General features: G+C 40.9%; 2 protein-coding genes and 1 pseudogene across 4 annotated transcripts in view; 1 reads left to right on the top strand and 2 right to left on the bottom strand.

The window, feature by feature from the left end:
* The window catches only part of LOC144987947 (uncharacterized), a 199,156-nt gene that overhangs the window by 73,613 nt on the left and 108,412 nt on the right, over positions 1-17,131 (bottom strand). The gene's annotated exons all lie outside the window — the stretch shown is intronic.
* LOC144986863 (uncharacterized) overlaps positions 1-17,131 on the top strand; it is a 307,472-nt gene that overhangs the window by 284,263 nt on the left and 6,078 nt on the right. Inside the window, exons 1-2 of one of the 2 annotated variants that reach the window (XR_013650728.1) lie at positions 9,165-9,725; positions 11,340-11,678. The exons of the other annotated variant lie outside the window; for it this stretch is intronic. The gene's annotated coding sequence lies outside the window, so the exon portion shown is untranslated. Of the gene's footprint in view, positions 1-9,164; positions 9,726-11,339; positions 11,679-17,131 lie in introns of those variants that run through there. 2 annotated transcript variants of the gene reach the window in all.
* Positions 1,190-4,877, bottom strand: LOC144987021 (NLR family CARD domain-containing protein 3-like; annotated as a pseudogene). Its single transcript, XR_013650872.1, has 5 exons — positions 4,497-4,877; positions 4,220-4,414; positions 3,564-3,683; positions 3,073-3,128; positions 1,190-2,985 (listed from the first exon to the last, which is right to left on the bottom strand). The product of XR_013650872.1 is annotated as an NLR family CARD domain-containing protein 3-like (transcript).

The raw sequence follows: 17,131 nt of genomic DNA, 5'->3' as shown, positions 1-17,131 counted from the left end.
GAATTGTTACCTCCTACTTATGTTCTTAATAAAAGCAGCACGAGGAGAGGCAGACTTTTGAGAAGAGAAGCGTGGTGGACGTTTTCTGTCACTCTTGCTCCTCTCCCTCGTGCATGAGAAACTTGATTCTTGTTGTGGTTTGTTGTTTATAATTGTGTTTTTCTTTAATTTCTAGTTGCATTTATCTGACACTAGCTTTGATCAGGAACATTATGGTTCTCATGGTTCCAGAGACACACTATGACCAAACAGCAGAGTGGTTTCAAAGGCATCTGCTGAATCCATGCAGGCGAATCAAAGCACGTCTGGACTTTCTTCACTGGATTCCAGATCCTCGGAATGGAGGAACAAGAACCTGTTCAGGTTTACAAGTTAGCTGTGATGCTAGACTTCATTCTGTAGTCCAAACTGCTATTGTGGTCTGATCAATAATGACGTTCACAGTAAAACTTTATTCAAAACAGAAACTGCATTTTCAGATTCCAAAAGCCTGGATTGATCCAGAAGACTTTCTGGTGAACTTGTACTCACACTCTGGGATTTTTCTAGAAGCATCAGAGAAATAAGAATCCAGAAAAATAGAAGGAACACATCTAAAACATGAATCCTTCCAATGGAACTGGATAACCAAACCAATAGAAGCTCAAGAAAAAGCAGATTTCAGACAGATTTCCCTGATTGTCTGTCTGCACTACTGTGTGTTGGACTCAGTGCTTCAAGAGAGACTGTATGTATGCAGATGATCGTTGACTGAACTAAAGAAACCAAAAGGTTCAGAAGAATCCGATTCTGTTTCAGTTTCTTCTTTTAGTCATCAAACTGTTTCATTCACAGATCAATGATTTATCTAGAAAGAAGATGAACAGAAGAAAGAGCATTGTAGAAATGTGATTCTAGAATGACTGATATTGTAGAAATGTGCTTCTAGAATGACTGACATTGTGGAAATGAAGACATCCTTTCATTCTGGACAGTCTGCTTTGTGTTCAAAAGTTTCAGAAGGTTCTGGATTGGGTTTCATTTGGACAAATATGATCCTTCTTTGCTCTTTAGGTAAAGATCATATGAGTGTTAAAAACAAACTGATTTTATTCTTTTATGTCTTAATTTCTAATCATTTTCAAACCTTTCATTCTTTGTAAATCAATCTGAACACTGATCTGATTTATCGTCACAATCACTTCTGGACTCACCTGAACTTTCTGCAGTTCCTCACAGCTGGGATCAGTCTCCGTTTACCCTCATCTGATGTCTTGTACTGGTCCAGGTTCAGCTTATCCAGAACCTCATCTGACATCAGCAGAGTGTAGGTCAGACCTGAGCAGTGGATCTGTGAGAGTTTCTTCTCTGATTTGTTCTTTGACTTCAGGAACTCTTGGATCTCCCGATGAACTGAGAGGTCCTTCATCTCCATCAGACAGTGATAGTTGTTGATGCTTCTATCAGGAGAAACTCCTCCAATGTTGATCTTCTTCAGGTTGTTGATGGCTCTCTGGATGGTTTCTGGATTGTTCTCTGTGTGATTCGGCAGGCCTCCCAAGAGTCTCTGGTTGGACTCCACAGAGAGACCATGAAGGAAGCGAACCAGCAGGTCCAGGTGTCCAGTTTGACTCTTCAGTGATTTCACCATGACTCTCCTCAGAAACTCGTCCAGGGATGGGTTCTCCATGTAGTTCTTCAGGAAGTCCTCAATGACCTTTACCTTCCTGTTGGAGTAACAGTGGAACATGTAGACTGCAGCCAGAAACTCCTGAACGCTCAGATGAACAAAGCTGTAGACCGGTTTCTGGAAGATCTCACACTCTCTTCTGAAGATCTCAGTACAAACTCCAGAGTACACTGAGGCCTCTGTGACATCCAGACCACACTGCTGCAGGTCTTCTTGGTAGAACATGATGTTTCCTTTCTCCAGATGTTCAAATGCCAGCCTCCCCAGCTTCAGAAGAACTTCCCTGTCCGTCTCTGTCAGCTCTGGTGGACTTGTCTGATGTTCCTGCTGGTACTTGTTCTTCTTCCTCTTTGTCTGGACCATCAGGAAGTGGGAGTACATGTCAGTCAGGGTGGTGGGCAGCTCTCCTCTCTGCTCTGTGGTCAGCAGGTTCTCCAGAACCACAGCAGTGATCCAGCAGAAGACTGGAACTTCACACATGATGTAGAGGGACATGGAGCCCTTGATGTGGGAGATGATTCTGCTGGACAGCTCTTCATCTGGGAACCTCCTCCTGAAGTACTCCTCCTTCTGAGCATCATTGAAGCCTCAGACTTCTGTCAGTCTGTCCACACATGAAGGAGGGATCTGATTGGCTGCTGCAGGTCTGGAAGTGATCCAGACCAGAGCTGAGGGCAGCAGACGTCCCTGGATGAGGTTAGTGAGCAGCACGTTGACTGAGGACTTGTGTGTGACATCAGACACCAGCGGACTGTTGTTGAAGTCCAGAGAAAGTCTGCTTTCATCCAGACCATCAAAGATGAACAGAAGTTTGCAGACAGACAGCTGTTCTGCTGGGATCTTCTGGAGTGTTGGATGGAACAGCTGGATCAGAGTGAGAAGACTGTGCTGCTCATCTCTGATCAAGTTCATCTCCCTGAAGGACAGAGGAACCACAGCACTGATGTCTTGGTTCTCCAAGCCCTCGGCCCAGTCCAGAGTGAACTTCTGCACTGAGAAGCTTTTTCCAGCTCCAGCAACTCCGCTGGTCAGAACCACTCTGATGGATCTGTGTTGGTCAGGGAGGACTTTGAAGATGTCTGGGTTCTTGATTGCAGTGTCATGGAGCTGGTTGGTCTTGGTGGTGGTCTCCAGCTGCATCACCTCATGTTGGGTGTGACCCTCTGGTCTCAGTCCCTCTGTGATGTAGAGCTCAGTGTAGACCCTGTTGAGGAGCGTTTCTCTTCCTGCTTCTTCAGTTCCTTCAGCCACATGTTCACTTCTGCTCCTCAGACTGATCTGATGTTCTCCAAACATCTCCTGCAGACCAACATCTGCTGAAAGAGCAGAGAAGAAAGCTCCTTCATGAGTGTTCCACATGTTTCCAGAAGAATCCATCAGCAGATGATCAGGCTCTGACTCACCAGCTCTGGGTCTTTCTGCAGACTGGGGTCCGCTCCTCTTCTTCTCTCTGTGGACACTAAGGAGAAACGTTAGTGAACAACAATCAAAGCAGTCAGTGGGAAGTTCCAGACTAACTCTGATCATGGAGCAGATCCTCTCTGATCTTCAGACTCAGATATTGGGATCCAGACTGTGCTGAATGTGAGCAAATGTGTTTCCAGGTGAAACCAGAGCAGATCTAGTCCATCTGAAGGTCTAAATGATGCGTTAGCTGTGTTTGGAGCTCATGTCTGGACTGAGCTCAGAGAAAAGTTCAGCTGTTTGCTTCATCCTCACAGACTGAGCTTTGTGTCCTCCAGAGTTGTCCAACTCTTTTCTTTCTCCTCAGACCTAAAGCGCTCACAGCAGATGGTTGACCTTCCTGGATGGATCAGCTGATGTTCTTGATGAGAACATTGTTGTTCCTGCTGAGAGCTGAACTCTGCTTTGTTCACTAGAAACTGCTTCTTACTGTGAGTCTGTAGGTCCTGGTTCAGTTCTGAAGGCTGGAGGATCATCTTTGGACCGGTCACTCTTCATGGAGCCACAGCTGGAGGCTGCAGACTGGACTCTCTGTGTGACCTGTTGACCTCTGCAAACACCAAACCATCAGAGTGTTGGAGGATCTGCTTCTTCATGAACAGCTGATGGACTTTGACATGAACACAGACTGAGCTGTTTACTCTGGAATAACATGACATGTTTGGATCAACAGTTTCCAGCTTTCAGCATTTTCTGTCAGTCAATCCAGACTTTTTTCTAGAAAAGCTGATTCCAATTCTTCATGTAGAAATGTAGAAATTCTGAGAGCAGAAAGTCAAACTAGAACAATGTGATGTTTGGAAAGCATGAAAATCTGAATCCTAGGAGTCTGCAGTGATTCTTCTCATTAGACTGGAGCTGCTGTCAGTCAGAGTCAGCAGTCAACATGTTTTCTTCTCCAACATCTCTGATGTCTCTCAGAGACTCTCAGAAGACTCAACTGAAAAGATCTCATCACACACATGATGCTCCAAGTGAGTCTGATCAGAGAGATCCAGAACTGAACCAGACCTCAAGTCCTTCATCTGAAAACTGTTGATCATCTGAACTAGAATCCTGCCTCCAAAAACTCTGACAAACACTCACTGTTCCACTTCTGAAGGGATGACTTTGAAGTCAGGAGGTGAAACCATTGACTTGCGCCTCTTGTTGGACCCACGGCTGGATTCAGATCCAGATTCAGGTCCAGTTCCAGGTCCAGGTCCAGGTTCAGGTTCAGGTTCAAGTCCAGGTCCAGGTCCAGGTCCAGATCTAGGTCCAGATCCAGGTCCAGGTTGGTTCCTGTGGAGAATGAAGGTTGCTGGTGTGAGTCCTGAACTCTGACATGGAGAAGATCATGGACAGTTGGAGATGTTCATCTCACCTCTGAGCTTTGCTCTGGTTGTCATGGTTACCATCTCTGCTTTTAGAGGGAGGGGCTTCCTCCTGTGGTTCCTCCCACTGATCCATGCTGCTGGATTCACTGGATCCACATCAGCTCACACACACCTTCCTCCTTCACCTGCAGAGGAAACCCTCCTCATCATCAGCTCTGATCCTCCTTCACCAACAGATCAGCTGCTCCTCCACTGATTGGCTCTTCTCTTGTGTTTCCTCTCAGGTTCAGGTGAATGCAGTCAGACAGCAGTGGGAGGCAGAGGAAGCTGCCATCAGCTGCTGCACTTCTGCTCTCCCTCCACCAGGTGGAGACATGGAGCTGCAGCAGCAACATTTCCATTCAGTCACTTTGACAAAGAAACAACAAACTTCCGGTTTCTACACTTCAGGAAACATCAAGAAAAAAAAAGACGAATCAGAGAATGAGGAGAGAAAAAAAGAAAGACATGAATTCTTCCTCTCAAAGCTCCAACAGAGACTTTCTCATGAACTTTGACCTCCACACAGGTTTGGATGGAGGAGAACAGGAAGGTTTGGAGTCAGAAATAAAAAAAAAAAAACAACAAGCATCAGCTGATCGTTGTTGACTTGATGAAGAAGAGTCCTCCATGTTGTTGATCCAACAATGATGAAGCTTTGGAAACAGCAGAGGGATGAGAGTTTGCAGAGAAAGAAGAAGATCTTCTCCAAACATTCAGAAACAAACAGTCAAGTTAGTGAAGACAAAGTTCCAGAAACAAACTCACTTCAGTTTCTGCAAAGAGATGAAGAGGAAGAAGAGTCTCCCTCACCGTGTCAACGCAGCTGCAGCACAGATCACTGACTCACAACCAGGAAGAGTCCACCTGGATGGAGGCGGGGCATCACAGATGGGCGGGGCAGCAGGTGGAGCAGCTGAAGTGGAATTTAGTGGAATTCAGATTCAGACTGTGAGCCTTCCTGGAATCAAACCCTCAACCTGCCTGTTGTCTACGTAGTGAACAGCCACTGCTCCACAGTCAGAGGATCAGGATCTGATCAGGTTTTGTTCTGACATGAAAAAGGGGGCGGGGCTTCTAGTTGGAGGTGGAATGACTGTCAGGAGCTGCAGGATGTTTGTTTCCTGAACTAAAGACAGAGAACCGGTTCAAGAAGAAACCTGACACCACCTGACAGCAGCTGAGAGGAGGGGCGGAGCTTCAAGATGATTGACAGACTGTTGATCTCAGTGACTGAAAAAGGTGAGGTCATGTGACCTTCTGCATCCAGACGTGCATGAACTCCCATCATCTGCCATCTACTGACACTGAAGCAGAAACTCCTGATGGAGCTGAAAGGAGGGGCCTGACTATTTCATGGAAACAGCTCAGACTCAGAGGAACAGAGAGTTTGTTCACATGCAGCTCAGGAAAATGGCTGACAGTGAAGCTGAGAAGCTTTTCTTTCCATGTCTGTTAGAATCACAACGTTTCAAATCCACAAGATCCTAAAAGTGAAGCAGAAGCTGAGAAAGGAGCAGATTGAAGTCAGAGGGAACAAGTCAGAACAAACAGTTTGAGGAAGAGATTTGATCACAAAGCTGATGGAAAACTGAAAGAATGTGGATCTTCCAGATGATCTGTGGGACTTTTTCTCTGCTTCAGTCTGGAAGAATGTTCTGCAGCAGAACCACATTCCTGAAGGCCGTCTGCGTTCCTCAGTAACAGGGCGTGTCTGAATGGCTGCAGATTCTGCAGAACATCAAGGTTTCCTGCAGCTGGATGGAAGGAGTGCTGCCCCCTGGTGGACAGGAACTCAGCGGTGCAGCTTCAGGATGGAGTGGCTTCCAACAGATCAGATCAACGTTCTGCTCTCTGCTAAAGAGGCAGAACGTCTCCTTCTAAGAAGAATCCAGAGTTCCTGATCACAAACATCAACTGAAGCCCAAATCAGAGCTGATCAGACTGCATGGAGCCCAAGCTCCAGAAAAGAGGAGAGAAGAAGAAGTCGTCCACATGAAGTTTCACCTTAGAGGAAAAGAGGAGCTGCTGAACTAAAGTACTCGAGTACTGAGGAAGACTTTCAACCTCTGATGGATTCTGTAGAACATTTGGAACTAGAATGTAGAAAGTGCTTCAGTTCCATCAGCTGTCAGTCTGAAGCAGCTTCATCTGCTGCCTCCATCCTCTCTCTGTGAGTCTCTGCAGAGTTTTTCTGCAGCTGCTGGTTTTTCTGCAGCAGCAGCAGCATCAGAGCCAGAGAGCCAAAGAAAGTGGAAAGTCTGAGAAGGAAGCAGCTCTGAAGCTCTGCAGCTGACGGTGCAGCTTCAGGACTCATGAGGAGGAGCACATGCACGGCTCTGATGCTGCTGAACGTCTGACTGAGATGATCCACATTCAGAAGAGAGTTTCAGAGTGAAAGACGTGTGGAAGAAGAGAATCCTGAAGGTTTCTGTGCAGACATGAACTCAGTCAGAGAGCGTCTGAATGTTGGAGGATCCAGAAGAAACCAGGAGCTCATGAAGGTGGTTCTGTTGGAGCAGAGAGCAGAACTCTGATCCCAGTTTCAGGAACAATGCAGGCTCATGTTCTGGACTGAAGAGTTCTCCTGAAATGTTCTGTTCAGACTTCTTCAGGATCACATCTGTGTGTGAATGTGGAGGTTTGTCTGAACCAAGCTGCAGCTCACTTTGGCCGCCTTTACACTGCATGGTTCAAGTGACCCAATTCCGATTTTCTCCTCTCATTTGGCTAGAATCGGATATGATCGGTGAACGTGTAAGCAGGAAAAAAGCGCATGGATTCCGTTTTTCTCAGATCGGATACAGGCCTCTCTCATATGTGGAAATAAATCGGAAACAAATCGGATACGTGCATTTGCGTGTGCCATGTAAGCAGAAAAATCGGATATTCCCCAGTAAATGCGAGTCGTACGTCAGTGACGTCAACTCAGGACACCACCAACTGAGATCACATGACTTATTAAGATGCTTTTTGTGCTGATTTTGCTGTCAGCGTGTTACCTTTCAGCCTCAGGCTTCAGACCGTAGTTGGAAATCGCTGTTATGTCCGGTCCGGTCGGGACGCAAACGGTAACTAATGAAGCGGGACACCGTTTGGGGGGCGTGTATGATGGGGACAGTGTGTGTGTGTGCGCGCGCGTGCTTGCGTGTGTGTGCGTGTAATTTAAGGAGAGGAGAGCGGGTGTGAGCGCGGAGCGGGGGAGTGTCGGAGAAACGTAAATTAAAAATAAGGTGTCTCCCCCAAAAGTTTAGGAGTCTTTCTTAGCCCAATCTGGAGGCTGAGGGTTCAGAACGGAAAAGAGAACCCCGAGGAAATCTCCCGTGTGTTTCTGACTACGGTCAGAAAAGAGAAGTCATCGCGCAGGAAAGGTTCAACACTTGGATCAAACTGTTAGTACACCACAACGTCTGCAAACACTTCCTCATTCATAATTCAGAAAGAGCACATAAGACGGCCGAGCAGCCCTCCTTTTCCTCTCCCATGCATCCCCTCAGAAGCGCCCAAGGCAACGCCTCCTTCCGTTGCCGCGTTGCCTCCATGACAACCGCAGTCACAAAAGTCCGAAAGAGGTCCGCGGAAGGCGGAAATGCTGCTACGTAGTCCTCAGAACGTCTACGTTTGATAGTTTCAGCATTGTAAAGTGTAAATGCAAAAATCAGATACGGGTCACTTTTAAAAGATGATGTAAGCGGGTCGTCAAAAAAATCGGATATAGTCAGAAAATCGGATATGGGCATCAAGACCTGCAGTGTAAAGGCGGCCTTTGAAGCTCCTTCAGGCTCACACAGCAACAATGACAAAGACTGAAGCTGCTGTGCTGCCCTCTAGTGGCAAACATGGCATCTGCAGCACACATTTCTGCATTTCTCAACATTTTTGAAGCTCATCCAGAGAATGCCAAAAGTGTGCAAAGCAATAATCAAAGCCAAAGGTGGCTACTATGAAGAACCTACAATATGACATATTCTCAGTTGATTCACACTTTTTTGTTATGTATAGAATTCCACATGTGTTCATTCATAGTTTTGATGCCTTCAGTGTGAATCTACAATTTTCATAGTCATGAAAATAAAGAAAATTCTTTCAATGAGAAGGTGTGTCCAAACTTTTGGTCTGTACTGTAAATTAAAATGTTAAGTGTTTTTTTTGTCTTAACCTGAAAAAATCAGTGAATTTATTTGAATATTTCTCAGTTTTTTTACTGAACAAATCTTTGAAGAAGACACAGAAACAAGAAACAGGTTTAAAATCTTGGAAGATTGTTGGTGAAAAATGTTTGCATTCCAAAAATCTTTAGTTTTTTCACTTTTATTTTATTACGTTACATCTCAGTTATATACTTCATAAATATCTTAATCTAATTGTAATTAAATTAAGTAGAGTTCTCTATTGTTTTTTTCACTGTAATAAGAATTTCAAAATTATTGCTTGTCTTTGTAATTAACTATACAGTTTAATGTTTATTTAAAGTCAAAATTATTCACTTTAGAAACAGTTTTTTAGGATATTTTGCTTGAAATGTTCTTTTTTAATTTGTGTTTCTATGTTTACTTACTAATTACTGTAGTATATAAATACAATAAACATTGTGATCAGGTTTAGTTAGTCTCTGATGCGTTTTGTAGTCAAATCTGAACATTGGAATTAGACGCAACTATTTGTTCTATTTGTTCTCAACGATAAGTTTAAAAAAGGAACGGAAGCTTTTTGAACCATATCGAGGTTCAGTTACGCAGTTTAGACGTTTCTTTTTAAAATAAAGTCTGGTCACGTAACCCGGAAGTACACAGCACGAGGCGCTAGCAGCGTTAGCTTGTGTTGAGAGGACGGTGGTGTTTTGTTGGGACGTTTGTGAGGTTTTTGGACAGAAAGGACGATACGTGGTTCGTGTGGGAACTCTCAGCATTTTCCAAAGTCTCGTAAATGAGTGAAGAAGTGTTGAACGGAAAGACAACGTGGATTGCTGTGATTGTGAGACTAGCAGTCAGATGATCGATCGGAGCTGCAGTGAAGAGGACGGCGGTGTTTGTGGGAGTTGGAGCTGAAGATCGGAGCAGGAACCATGTCTTCCCTTCAGTCTCTGAGAGAGTTGATCAGCGAGCGACTAGCTGCTGCTGCTGAAGAAATCTGCAGACTCTGTGAAGGAACCATCGTCCAGTACGAGCAGGAGCTCTGTCGTCAGCGCAGACTGCTGGATGTCATCTGGAAACCACAGCTGCAGCTACACCACATAGGTATGTGACCTTCATCAAAGAAACAGAGTAGAAGCCCTTTGAGCTTCATGCTTGTCTTTGTGGGGACCCGTCTGTCACTCAGTCAGTGGTGGTTCTACACTAACTTACTCCCCGGGCGAGTAACCCCCTCTCTCCCCGCACACATAGAAATTTTATGACTTCCTTTTGTGTTCTCTATCTTTATTTGTCCATTTTACAAGTATCAAAACTCAGAAATATCAAATGCAGTTGCACAAGGGGCCTAAATCCAAAACCTGCTTAGGTTTCGGACCAAAAAAGATAAACATTTGCTGAAAACACTAAAACTGAACTGAAAATGAATAAAAATAGAAAGGAATATTAATCCAGAATAAATCAAGTTAAACCTTAAGTAATATAAAATTTAGCTCTCCATAAAAATATATTCTGTCAAAATCAGTCAGTGGGATTACTTCAAAATATTTGAAGGTTTCCCAATTCTTTGCAACACCAACAGTAAAAATCCTCCATAAACCTCAAACGTTTATTAACAAATGATCTATAGTTTATTTATGATCTCATTAAGTGCAGCTGTTTTACTGCTTTACCTGCTGTCTTTATATAAAATACTGACACCAACTAAACCACAGGCAGATGTCAAAAATACATTTATATGAAAAATAAAGAGGTCATAAATATTTCTAAAATATTTAATAAAGAATGACATTATTAGAATGAGCTGAGTCACCTAAAGGCACGCCATGATGGCACGCTGCCTGTGCCCATAACCCCTCCCCTTTTCCTTCTCAAAGACAGGACTGTGCAGTTCACAGGTTTTAGTCCGTTCCAAAGTCTGTGATTTAACACATAATAGAAAACTGATTGAGGAACAGATTTTTTTGTCTTCCAAGCACGGGGATGGCGCCCCATGTTGCATTTGCACCCTGGGCAATTGTCTGTACTGCCCGGCCCTAAAACCTCTACTATTGTCGCTGTCTACAGACCACCCGCCCCCTCCTGCTTTATAAAAGATGTTTTTCCATTTTTATCTTCACTTCACATCTGGTAGAATAGGATTTCAATCATTGGTGATTTTGATTGACATGTGGACAACATTGATGATGTCATGATTGTGAGTGTTCCACAGATTTCAAAAATGTCCCACAGCTTCTCACAACAGAGAACACACTCTAGACTTTGTCTTTACCTACAGCCTGTCTGCTGGAGGGTCCAGTGTGTCCAGTTGTGTATATATGTGTACATCTGTCCACAACTGCCCAGAAGCCACTTGTGTACACATTCCAATGTACACATCTGGAGCAGCTGCTTGTGCTAGTGGAACCACACCCCGGTTTGTTCAAGTCCCGACTGTGCGCCATAAATGCAGATGCCAGTAACATGTGTCACACATGATCCCTGAGTGATCATTGACGTGTTAATGACAATTTTGATTTTTTATTTCCAATTTTAAGAAATTAATGATACATTTATTAAAGAAATTAATGGCATCTACATTTATTTTTTCAACTAATCTCTTCTGGTCCTCCAGACTCCTCAGACATTTTCTCCAATGATCACAGAGTTTATTGATGCTTAAAAAAAACAAAAGTCCTGGAAACGTTTAAAAGGCTCCTTGTTGTGTTTGTGTCCCTGCAGTCCTCCCCCAGCATTGGATGATTGAAGAGGAAGATCTCTGCAACCAGCAGAGGAACTTCAGAGTGGAACAGGAGGAACCAGAACCTCCACAGATTGAAGAGGAACAGGAGGAACCAGAACCTCCACAGATTCAAGAGGAACTGCAGGAACCAGAACCTCCACAGATTCAAGAGGAGCATGAGAGCTTTAATGTAACTGATAGTCAGGATGAAGAAGAAAACCAACGTGAAGAATCAACATCAACTACAGATGAAGAGACAGACCCACAGAACAGAGATCAGAGGAAGAGGAGGGACAGAAGTCATGTCCAAAGTGTGGACAGCTCTCACATGTCAGCAGGTCAGTGTGACTCTGATCTTCATCTCCACACTATCGGTATGTTCACTTCAACAACGGTTCTATCTTGAGCTTCAAGCTCTCCAAACATGCAGTCCATCAACAGCGTGTCCTGGAAGAGTCTCTTCTGTCCCTTCCTGTTGAAAAGACAGAAGACATTGTTGGTCAGTGCAGCCGACAACATTCTTCAAATCATATGATCTTAGTTAGTCCCTCCAGCTAACGACAAACAGGAAACCTTAACAGATCAAAAAGAAAATTGTGAGCAGATAAAAAAGTACAATCTGTTTTGTCGTCTGTGGTTCTAAGTTTGTAGTTCAGTTCTTTTCAGCAGATTTCTCTGTCAAACCCAAAATCCATCTAAACCTCTTTGATGTCTCCATGTCTCCAATTCCAGACATTCAGACAGATTCTATTTCCAAAACTACATTTCAAGCTAAAACCCAAAGACAGGGTCCTGCTCATGGATCTGCAGACAGAAAAGATTCAAACCTGAACACATCAGTGAAAAACTGCTTAGTGTCAGAATTGTTCTCCATTCTCTGGACTGATTCTTCCTCCAGTGCAGCTTCATCTTCATCAAACTGCTCCTCATTGGTGGGTGGAAACACAACAGGGAGGTTTTTCTGTGTCCAGTTCAGCTCCATGAATGTTCAGGCTGTTTAATGTCAGTGATTTCAGTTTAGAAAAACTGCATCTCTGCTGAGATTTGCTTCACTTCCATAAGAACCTCAGCAGCATCAGGATCATTTTGTTGATGGTTTGTCTGTGGAATGACATTTCATACTCATAGCTTCAGTGGAGATCAAGAGTCTGGAACCTTTAACACTAAAAGAACCATTTGATCCAGTTTCTTCCAGACCAAAACCCAACAAGAACCACAAAGTTCCACTTCACTGTTTAACAAAATACTTTATATTTCTGTTTTTCTGTCAATAATATATAAAAGGTTGCTTTTAATTTATTATCATAACTGAATTTTGACAGTATAATTAGAGCTGTCATGTCATTAAGCAATCATTGTCTGTTACTAAGTAATTTAATGAATCTATTTTTAATCAATCTAACCTAATAATTGCTGTGAAAAGCCTGATTTTGAGGTATTTTTAAGTTAAGTTACAACTAAAGTCGCTTTTTGAATTTTTCTTATGTCAGACTTTCATCCTCTACATTTTCACCAACAAGGTTTTTTTTTTAAGTTTTCTTAAAAAAATTTTTTAAATTAAATTAAATAAATTAAATACATTTTTTCTCAAATCTCCAACAATTAAGAAAAATAACAAAAAAACAAACATCACGTCTAGAGTTCTGTAATTTAACACAAACAATCCAAAGAAATGTTGACCAACTTCTTAACTCCACAAAACATTTCAGGGGTCGACAACGTGGGACACGTTCCACAGTTATCATGCAGAGGAAAAGACAGTAAAACGCGGGACGTGACAACAATACTGTCAGTACTGGGTCTGTCGTCTGTTTTTATTTCTTAGACTTGATAAAAAAAAAAAACAAGTTTGAGTGATCATCTCTGCTCACAATGACCTTTTTTCCCTGTGGGGTCATAAGGGGTCCATTCACACAGCGCTGTAACTGTGACTCCGCCCGCCAATATAAATAGTGCCAGAAACAGGTGATTTAAATGACAAAACCAAAAACAACGTTTCCCTCTGTGAAATGATAATGATGATCCGGTGTTGTGAAACTGTTGTTGGTGAGATGACAGGCGTGGTGATATGAGCGCGTGTCTGAGGATGAAACGTGAGCGGGAAAAGCACAAAGTGGATCAATGTTTATGACTGCACAGCTGTTTGTTTCTGGCGTCGCAGCGGCTGACATTTATGAAGTTACAAGTTCAGTTTGTTGAATAAAAACCAACCAAGATCAGATTAAACCCAGACTTTCTGTTCCTTCTGACAAATGTCCAAATGACATGTGAACAATAAATAAATATCATCTCTTCATTTACTGGAGATGAAAATAGATAATGATGCTGTTCAAATAAAGAAAATGTATATGATTATAATTAGTAGAATTAAGGAAAAAGTAAAAACAATTAATTTTACATGCAATAAAAGCACCAAGACAGACACATTAAGTTACTCGGGGCCCTGTCACATTATGGAACCAAAGATAAATAAAACAAAATAACTTATTTTTTTCATGTTCATTGGTTGTTAAGTTCTTAGAAATATTGATGGTATTTTGTTCCGATTTATCCAATCCTATGGCTGCAGGTCTGACATACCACAAATGCAGTACTTTTGGTTTCTAACAAATATATTTGCAATACTCTTTTAACTTTGATCTATTTTCCTTATGCAAAATTGTTACGATAGTACTTTTTTGAGTTAATGCCTAAATATGTTTCATATAGCTATTTGACCTGCTGTTAAGTAAATAGCATTTCAGATGTATTGGAAATGTCTTTATACATTTTTTGTATTATTATTATTATTATTATTATTATTACTATTATATTTGATGGTGTCGCAGTTGTTCAGAACATTTAGAATCTGCACTTCCTGTCATAAACACTGCAGATCCCTGATATTAATGTTGACATTCCATATTCCACATTTTGCCATTTTCTGGAACTCAAAGTTCAAAATTCCAGTGTGCAGATGTACCAGACTGATTGAGACTAAAAAGAAGTTGGTCTATTTAATTTTATATAGACTGAATATTTTACATCTGACACGGAAGCAATCCAGAAACTTTTCTTTATGGTAAGTCTCTTAGTGGTGCTGAATGTTATATTCTTTGAACACTGCAACCTGTTGATGACATGACAAGCATGGGGGTTTTGCATTCAGCTTAGTGAAAGAAAAAAAAAACTGTCCATTTTTCCTGGAAATCTCTTCACTCCACTTCACTTTTTGACAACATTTTGGTCATTAGGGTGTTGCTACTGATCATCCTTATAGCAAGATAACAGCGGTAAGGCTCATAGGGAACCAAAGTGTATCTTACCCAGACACAGAGCTGTTACATTTCATTTTTGGCACATGCAGAGATATGCTGTTTCACCTGTTTTGCCTTTCCTTTGCTCCCCCTAGGGGCGGAATTGCGCATTTCGGTTATTTCTAGGAATGGACTAGAAACTTGCTTTATTTTTTAACCATCCTTATGATTTTTACTCTTCATGTGTGGGCCGGACTTAACCACCTGGCGGGCCGGATACGGCCCACGGGCTGTATGTTTGACACCCCTGTGCTAAAGAATCTTATGGCAGCTTGAAGTATTTTACGAGTCAAATAAATAAATGTATGCATTTGAACAATCAGATGGACATCTTTTATTTTAGATGTTCATCTCTTATGTAGACTAGAGTCATTTGGAGTATAATTTTTAAACTGTTGCAATTAAATGGGAAGGTTTTTGGTTGTTTGCTTATTTTTCAGATACCAAAGTTATATGGTTATCGCCATATTTATCACTAATATTGCACGTTTTTCTCATATCATGCAGCCCTACAAGGGTCCGAATACTTTTGCAGGGCACTGTATGTGTACAAACAAGTAAACAAGAACACAACGGGAACATTATTAGAACATTCTACCACACTTTATGGTCATGTGTCTTAGCTAAATTCAAGTGTTTCCACACATCAGACTGGAATGATGGACTGAACAGTTTTTTCTGCATCACATGTGTGTTGTCTGCTGTGATGTACCTGGGCATTTTTACGTTATAATAAAATACACCTACCATGACCCAATCCTAATTGTATTTTCCATTATCAGTTTATCTTTTTTTGAAATGATTTTGTATAGTATAGGTAGATTCAATACAATTCATAATTTGCCTCAGAGATTTTCCAGGTTGGTTTGTAGGAAAATAACAAATAAAGTGCACACGGGTCAATATCACAATTTTAATTTCACAGAGTCTGCACTTCCAGTATTGAGTCCTATACTGTTCATAATTAAATAAATACATATTTACTTAAATAAATAAATATGACCTCATGCAAATAAACAATCAACCAATAAATCTCATATAAATATATAAAGATCATGAAATTGTGAAAAACATGCAAACAGATTTTAAATTAGCCATTATATTATTCAATATATTTCATTTTGCTTTAAAAACCTGTTCATTATTTTAAAACAGCATTTTAAAATATTATTTTTTAATCATGTGGAATATTATTATAATTCTACGTCTTTTTTCAAAACCTTGGATTTCAAAATCAATATTTTCCAAAGTAGCTTTGATTTTCATGTTGCTGTTTTTCACAATGACTGATTTATTTCATGAAGAGCTTTTTCAGGAGAATGGGTCTGTCTGTCAATCAAACTAGACAAACTAGACACTTTTTCTTATAACACTTATTGTGCATGTGTGAAAGATTTATTTATTTATTTATTTTTTATTTGAAATGGCTTATTTCAAGCAATCAAATGAGAATAATACACAAACATTACAATCATCAGTTGTGCATTCATACAATGATGAATCAAACTTAGGATAATTAGACATATTAATAAATATTGCTTGAAAGGGAGTGGAAGGAAACGAACTTATATAATCCCACCCCGTTATACTATAACCATTTTATTACATGATTTATCATTATCCGGTTCATAACTTTTATCAGACAGAATTTAATCCTGAAATATCAATATAGCACATGACAAATATGAATTACTTACTTATTATATCATTTATCCAAAATATGTGCAGATTATGTTACTTAGAAAAGTCATTTTTATGATTAAAAAATTATACTATATCAGTAAAATAGACATAACATTTTCATAGAAAAATTTGATCAAGTATCTAAAGTTCAAAATACGTGCAAAATCATGTTACATTAGGAAAAAATTGTGAATCAATTTATCCATTTTTGGAGCAAGTGAAGTAATATAATTAAAAGTTAATCAATGTAACCATCTTCATTAATTGAATAATCATTTGTTTTATTATTTTTTGTATTTATTTATGTATGTATTTATTTATTTATTTTTATAATAAGGTAATGCTGTGAAGTAAAATAAAAAAAATGTCCATAATCTTTCGAATGTCCAAGGTCGGTATTCCTTCTTCTGCTGATTAACAGCCGTTCTTCTGGGTTTAAACAGTTTATAGTTCTCTTCACTGTTATGTCTGCAGACATTAGATTCAGGTCCATATCCTTCTTCAGCTGATATCAGCTGCGGTGAAAGTTGAGGTCAAGTTGTCTGCAGGTCAGAGCCAGGCTGAGAATTATTTAGAGTTATGTCAGACTTTTAGAGAAAGCGATGAATCTAGGCATCATATTTCTTGAAGATACTTTGCTCTTTGATTTATTACTGCAGTGGTTCCCAAACTTTTTCTGCAGGGCCCCCCTTTCTGAAGATTAGAATATTTTCGAGCCCCCCCACACTGACACAAACATACAAATCCTTTGTTTCTAAACTCCACTGGACTTTACTTAACATTGTAAGTCATACAAATTGGCAACTTCTTCC

This window comes from Oryzias latipes, chromosome 2 (assembly GCF_053564925.1).
Source record: "Oryzias latipes strain Hd-rR chromosome 2, Olatipes_Hd-rR_3.1".
In the NCBI taxonomy this organism is placed as follows: Eukaryota; Metazoa; Chordata; class Actinopteri; order Beloniformes; family Adrianichthyidae; genus Oryzias; species Oryzias latipes.
This window is presented reverse-complemented; position numbering and strand designations above follow the sequence as displayed.